The 7,500-nt window shown below is 39.8% G+C and overlaps 1 protein-coding gene across 1 annotated transcript in view; it reads left to right on the top strand.

The window, feature by feature from the left end:
* Positions 1-7,500, top strand: part of LOC144970637 (uncharacterized) — a 362,629-nt gene that overhangs the window by 329,688 nt on the left and 25,441 nt on the right.

Below are 7,500 nucleotides of genomic sequence, written 5' to 3'. Positions count from 1 at the left end.
ATGTGGTGTGTTTGGTACCGGTATCCAGACACAAACAAGGGATAAAACCTGGTTATCTTTTTCTCTCTTGACAAAACTATTACTATTACCCTCTGTGGTATCGCACGGTTTTTAAGTCATTGAATACAACAACAGATATACCATTGGTGACATTTTGTTTTTTATTTTCGTCAGCTCTCCCCTATACATCAAAGAAAAAAAGATTTTGGAACCTGTTTGTGTTTCTGATTCTATTCTTTTTTTTTTTCTCCTCCTCCTTCTTCTTCTTCTTCTTCTTCTTCTTCTTCTTCTTCTTCTTCTTCTTCTTCTTCTTCTTCTTCTTCTTCTTCTTCTTCTTCTTCTTCTCCTCCTCCTCCTCCTCCCCTCCTCCTCCTCCTCCTCCCTCCTCCTCCTCCTCCTTCTTCTTCTTCTTCTTCTTCTTCTTCTTCTTCTTCTTCTTCTTCTTCTTCTTCTTCTTCTTCTTCTTCTTCTTCTTCTTCTTCTTCTTCTTCTTCTTCTTCTTCTTCTTCTTCTTCTATCATAACGCCGAACGTTGGTCTTCATAGAATACATACTTCTGAGTAATGTTCATTTTTCGTTTCTTAAAATTACAGCTAACAGCATCAGATCAATCGCCCTAAATTATTTTCTCCTCAATGAGATTTTGCTCTTATGGTTTTGTGAAATCTTTATTCATCTCACTTTGACATTAACTTTTCCTTCACTTCTTTATTAAAAATATGGTAATTTGATCTAAGTCACTTTTGACCATTCCGGAAAAAGGTCAATATAGAAAATAGGTCATCCGCCCTATGCTTTGACCAAATGAAAACAAACATATTTTCGATAGAAATTAAATCGGATTTCTTTTCTTTTTTCTTTTTTTTTTTTAACTTGAGTCTTCTTCCACATTGATCAGGTCATTTCTTTCAGGGACCGCTGTGCTGGTATTGTGCCTGCTGGTTCTAAACCAACTGGTGGTTCCTTACAAAAAAGTTTTATGATATTGTTATTAGTACCTATGACTATTATTATGTATTAGATTTAGAGATAGTCCGCAGTCCGCGTTGGTCTTTCCCACGTCCATTGAAAAGGTCATTGTGTATCAAAGGCTTTTAGAATTTAATGACGACTATACTAAAGAAAAAAAAAACCCCATTCAAATCGTCTTTTTCTTATTTTAGCCAAAAATCAAAAACAAAACCCAAACTATTTTATATCTCGAATGATTACAAAAAATGGTCAAAAAATTAATCAAAATTTAATATTACATTGGAACTTTTCAAAAAGAAGAAAAAAATACATTACGTATTGAAGTCCTATGTTTAAGGTATCTTGATTATTCATGAGGGGGTGGGGTCATCTTAATTTATTGTTCTGATAAATGTTTTCTGGTCAAACTGAATCTAAGGAGTTTTGTCGGTGCACAACAGATCAGAATGGCCCTTGCGTATTTTAACGTCTTTTTAGAACTGAATCTAAGGAGTTTTGTCGGTGCACAACAGATCAGAATGGCCCTTGCGTATTTTAACGTCTTTTTAGAATGTACTGCAATGCCGTTGGTACCTTTAGCTATAAACCTTTAATGGCGGAATCATTTCGATACAGCGTTATCTGGGGATGAACCCAATGTTTAAAATTAAACTTATCTTAACTTATAAAATGTGAGTTAATATAAATGCCAAATGGAGTGAGTGAGTCTTCTTTCTCATCCTTCCAAAATAATTAAGATTTCCTAATACTGCTCATTAAAAGATAATAATAATTTACTCAAGGGCCATTTTGCTCCTGGTTCTTTTTGATACAATGCCAGATTGTCATGCTGGGTCATTGAGACTATGTGGTCTTGTGGTGTGATACTCGCTTTCGGAGCGGACGGTCCTGGGTTCGAGCCTCGCTCGACGCATAGTTGTCTTGGAAAGGGCCCTTTACTCTAATTAGTCTTACCGTACTCCGATGTAAAATAAGTACCCGGCCGTTAACAGCGTTGTCTCTGCTTGAAAACATTGTATTATTACCTAACAGGCGTCATGCCCCGTCCTGCATGTTGCTTTTGGCCAGGGACCCCTTGTAAAGCTCTCTGAGCACGTTTAGTAGATATTGCACTATATAAAAAGCGCAATTTAAAATGTTTGTCAGAGCAAAGTAAATTCAGAAATGGTTTCAAATCGCAGGAACTACTCTATAGTGAAATCGATAGACAACATATGACGTTATGTTGGATTAAAATCGACCCCCGTCTGTTAGGGGTTAACCTTTAATCATAGGCTGTGAGTGGAAAGCTGAATACTGAGTGAAAAGGAGTTGGAGTTGGAACAAGGGAAGAAGCCATTGAGTTTATCTGTTTTACCGTGTCCGTCTTTGTTGAATCCGTGGGTAAGACCCTGTGTGGGACTGTCTCACAATTTGAAAAGGCTAAAGACGCCGGTTTATCAAACGCCTTATTTTATATGTATTACTTTTTGTGTGTAATACAGTGGCCGAGTTTTTAAAAAATCATTTTGCGTATATCATGGTTTTGTTTGTTGTGGTGGGCAGGTATTGTGTGGGTGTTTTATTAGGAAACAGAGTTGGTTTGTCTTTTAGTCTGGTTAGAGTTTTGCTTAAGGGGATTGGTAGGTTCTCCTGCACCCCCCCCCCCCCCCCCCCCCCCCCCGCTTCCCTCCCATCTCCCTTTCTATCTATCTATCTATATTTCATTCATATCTCTCACTCTATCTCTCTTTTACACACACACACACACACACACACACACACACACAGACACACACAATACACTGATGCGACATATTATGTACTTCGAAGATTGTGTTACATATCTACAGTTCTTATCGTATCCACCGAGTGTTGATGCAAACTTCAATTTTGTATGCGCATGCGTAGCAAAAAAATGTCAAATCTTTTCAATAAATCATTCACCTGCGTTTTATTCTTACACGTTTATTATCATTTTCTATTCTTTTCTTTTTTATCTCTATCTCCCCCCCCCCCCCTACCTACCTGATATGCGTTGTAAGATTTTGAGGTATGTGTGTTTTTGTGCATGTCTGTGTAGAATGTGTACGTTGTAATTTTTACACTAGGTGACGAAGAAATGCACGGAGAAACAATGAATGAACAAGGGATATCGACTAACCCATCAATCACGTGGGAAGGGAGCTGTTTGGAGAACTGACATCAAACAGTATTTTACAAATAGACTCCCACACGACATGTGAATTTGTGTGTGTGTGTGTGTGTGTGTGTGTGTGTGTGTGTGTGTTTGTATGTTTATATGTATTGTGACTAACGTAGGTACCCCTGTATGAAGACAAACAGAAATGACCCGATACCTAGGAAGATAGTCATTTCTGCAAAGTATCTGAAAACAAAAGAAAAAGTAACTACGTATGGAAATACAAGAAACAGATAATAATAAGAAAGCTAGCTATGTCTATATGTGTTTGCGCGTGCGTACGCGTATGTGTGTCTGTATTTGTGTGAATTTAATTGGGTTTTTTAAAACCAGTCAAACCATTCTTTCCTCAACCCCCCATTTTATGCTATAATCTAGTTTGAGTTGAGTAGTCACAATTCTACGTTTTGTTTTGTGTAATGTTTGTTTTGTTCAAATGGAATGTTATGGTGTTCACGACTGGCAACGACAAATGCAGTGACATGGATTAACTTGTCGTCAAAAAGGATTTAAAACTGGGACACCCAAATCCACGTTTTTCATTCACACGAAAATTGTCGCCGCTCTCTAGGGGATCACGGCGGCCTTGGAAATATTTTCAACATGGCTGAGCAAGGTTGAACTATACGCTCTTAATCTCGTCTACCTAAATTTTATTGGAAAGGAAAACGGAAGTGGACGCGTCATAGATGGTTTTATATTCAAAATGGCGGCGTTTCGTGTAAGCACGGGGCGGGCAAGTCACGTCTGTGGTTTATGATGGATGGTCGGTTTTTAAAATGTTCCGTTTTAATTGTCGTTTTGATTTTTATAAATTTTAATATTGACCCCAATTTTATTGTCATTGTTTCCGTTATTTTGTAGTTAATTTTAGTTTGATTGTCGTGACATTTTAAAGATGTTTAGATTAAATATAGAATTTGTAGTTATTGACAAGATCGCGATGATGGTTGTGGTTGTAGTAGTGTAATAGTGGTAGCAGTGGTATCGTTGGTGGGAGATGTAGTAGTAGAAGTAGTAGTAGTAATAGTAATAGTAGTAGTAGTAGTAGTAGTAGTAGTAGTAGTAGTAGTAGTAGTAGTAGTAGTAGTAGTAGTAGTCGTCGTCGTAGTCGTAGTAGTAGTAGTAGTAGTAGTAGTAGTAGTAGTAGTAGTAGGAGGAGGAGGAGGAGGAGGAGGAGGAGTATTGCTTCTTTGTGGTCTTGTGGTATGACACTAACCTTCGGATCGGAAGGTCCGTTGGTTCAATTCTCGCTCTGAACATTATTGACGTGTCTGTCCTGTTGTGTGTTTAGCGTCTGGATGGATTTTCACAGCTATAACGAGTGACAGGATTTGATCCTCGTACCTCTCGTTGTAAGGATTAACCTTTTGAACTAGACCATGATTGGGGGGGGGGGGGGGGGGGATAAGCCCGTCATTATTTATCGATGTCTTTCGACAAGAATGGCATTGGATTCATCACTTGAGTCGGACCTTTTGTGTTATTTGTTTGTTACATTCAAAACAGTCAGGATGGCATATATAATATTATTACGATTAAAAATAGAATGTTAACAAAGTATTCATTCAGAGCCATTATGGAGCCGGAGTTTATCCCGATTTCTATAGTGTGAAAAACGGACAATAGCAATTGCTTGCTATCCTTTAGATAGGACGCTAGTCTATCGCAAAGTACTTTCCAAAAATTCTAACCGTCTCAGCTTCCAATCCATCGTTTTGTGGACAGTGGGGGGTGGGGGTGGGGGGGGGGGTGGGGGGGGAGTGGTTAGAAAAAAAAAGATATCGGCTGCACCCGTGATCGATCTCGGTCCCTTTAATGTGTGAAGCGAGTGCTCTACCAACTGAGCTATCGGGAACCCCAGATATAGAATTAAAGTCTTGCGGAAAACTAAATTATTGTTGTGGAAATAGAATTTATTTATTCATTTATTTTTTTCAAAATTATTTATTCATTTATTTATTATGTTTCTAAAATCGTTTTGCTATTCAAATATTTGTCATTGGAGTCGAATTGAATATTTAAAGAAAATTACATTCATGTCGATTTTTTTTGTAGGCCATCAAACAAATTGCGGGTTCTGACTTGCATAATAAAAACAAAAGTTGTAGACCAACACTTGTGACCTTGACCGCTTTGGCCACCTCTTTAAGTATGTTTATGGATTTAGATATACTCTCAACTCGTCAACAGGTTTTGAACCTGATATTTCAAAGAAATGATATGGGATATGCTGTTCTCATATTTTAAAATTGGCAAATTACGTGAAGGGGTGGGATGGGGACGGGACGGGAGGACGGGGGGTGGGGGGGGGGGTGATCTTCTGAGTGGGTATGGTACAATTTCTGATCGCAATTTTGAATTTAAGATCCATTTTATAATGATTCACAGCCGTTCGGCTGGCTGGCTAAAAACGATGTTATCATAATAATACTGTAACGTCATCCACATTATGTCTGCTAGGTCGATGGACTTTTCGCCAATCATGATACACAGGACCTCCGTAGCCGGCACCGAGTGTCACTTCGAGAGAGAACTTTTCACCTCTTAAGTCTTTTTAAAGGAAGTGGCTAGTCGGGGCTTTAGCCTTGATCCTCAGCCTCTTTTGTTTTCCTGTAAATCTTTAAGCCTGGCCTTACCCCACACCGACACCTTGAGATCTAAGATTGACGCATTTTACGGTGTTGGGGGCTTGAGTCGCAAGTTCGTTATTTTGTAAAATAAAGAGATGACGAGAGAGAGAGAGAGAGAGAGAGAGAGAGAGAGAGAGAGAGAGAGAGAGAGAGGGGGGGGGGGGGGGGTGGGGGAAGGTTGAGAAGTGGGAAAGACATACCCGCCCCCTCCATTCCCAACATCACAGAAGATGATGATGATGATGGAGAAGAAGAAGAAGAAGAAGAAGAAGAAGAAGAAGAAGAAGAAGAAGAAGAGGAAGAAGAAGAAGAAGAAGAAGCAGAGAGAGAGAGAGAGAGAGAGAGAGAGAGAGAGAGAGAGAGGGGGGGGGGGGGAGAGTGCATGTTTTTCATTTCCCTTTGATAAAACGGTTTATCCTTGACTTGGCTATTTATTACAGTGTTGATTTTTTTTGTTCCGCTGTGTCGTGATCAATGTCGTCGTCGTCTTCGTCGTCATAATCACCATTATCGTCGTCTTTTAAATCCGGATAAATGAACATGGAATTATGGGTGGATACTTTCTATTGTCTGATTTGGGGCATGTTCCGTAGGTGAGGGAGGCAAAGCGAATCATAAAGTTAGCTTAGTGTGGACAAAGGATCCCTCGCTAAAGCTCGAGGTAAGCTCGCTTTTTGTCCCGCTTTGCTTCATCTACGGAACACGATCTACGATCTTATATGCCGTGTCTAGTCGAGGATTAGATGTAAGAGAGCTTAATATTACAACGTCTTGCGTAGAATTTATTCCACAATCTGGGGTGCTGCTGCTGCTGCAAGTCTAGTCTAGGCTGTCGTAGGTTCAAGGAAATGAATAACGGTATCATTGCAAATCATGAGATTAACGCCAGACTTATTGTGAAGTTTTGGGTGGAAACAAAATGTAACCGTTTGTCGGTTAATCTGTAGGAGGTTGTTGCTTTTTTGTTGGTGTTTGTTTGTTTTTGTTTTGTTTTTTGTTTTCTTTTAGGCACCAAACGAATCACCCCTAGTAGTGCCGCGCTGAGGACCGGACCGAGGACCGGTCCCACGGTCTTTTAGCTGTGAACCGTGGTCCAGTCCCAAAGAGGAAGACCGCCGGCGGTCCTCACTTCTTATCACCTTTCAACGGTCTCGCGCCATACTACTTCCCCAGCGATTCGTTGCCTCGGTCCTTTGCCTATCTTCCACCAATCACCACCCATCCCACTTAATTAATCGCACCCACCCCCCTTTGCCATACACTAAACGACACAGACGACCATAGAGGCAGACGACTACCTCCCTCCACTCCGCAAACCGCCCTTTCGTGTGTGAGATGGGGGGAACAGGAGGCGCACGCCTTGGACGATTCCATTATACGGGGTAAATTTCAAAATTTACTACACCATAATGATCGCAATGACAATGATCTATGATGAAGGCATGACCCCTCTTCTCTAATGGGTTATTGTTTGAAATGTATGTGACTACTAAAGATGTGTGTGTGTGTGTGTGTGTGTGTGTGTGTGTGTGTGTCGAACCTAGCAAGTTGCAAGTCTGATTTTTTGTTTTCTTTTGTCCATCTCTTGTCGCCACTCCTTTCTATCGCATTGTTGTCATTTAAAATAATACAATAATATAAAAATTTCGTTTGGTGTTTTAACTAATCAAGTAATATGAGTTTCATTAGTTTCTTCCGTCCAAAAAAACCAGT

Source organism: Berghia stephanieae, chromosome 4 (assembly GCF_034508935.2).
Source record: "Berghia stephanieae isolate SIO BIC M18660-M18661 chromosome 4, UCSD_Bste_1.3, whole genome shotgun sequence".
In the NCBI taxonomy this organism is placed as follows: Eukaryota; Metazoa; Mollusca; class Gastropoda; order Nudibranchia; family Aeolidiidae; genus Berghia; species Berghia stephanieae.
The sequence above is the reverse complement of the archived record's forward strand: the minus strand, read 5'-3'. Positions and strand labels throughout refer to the sequence as shown.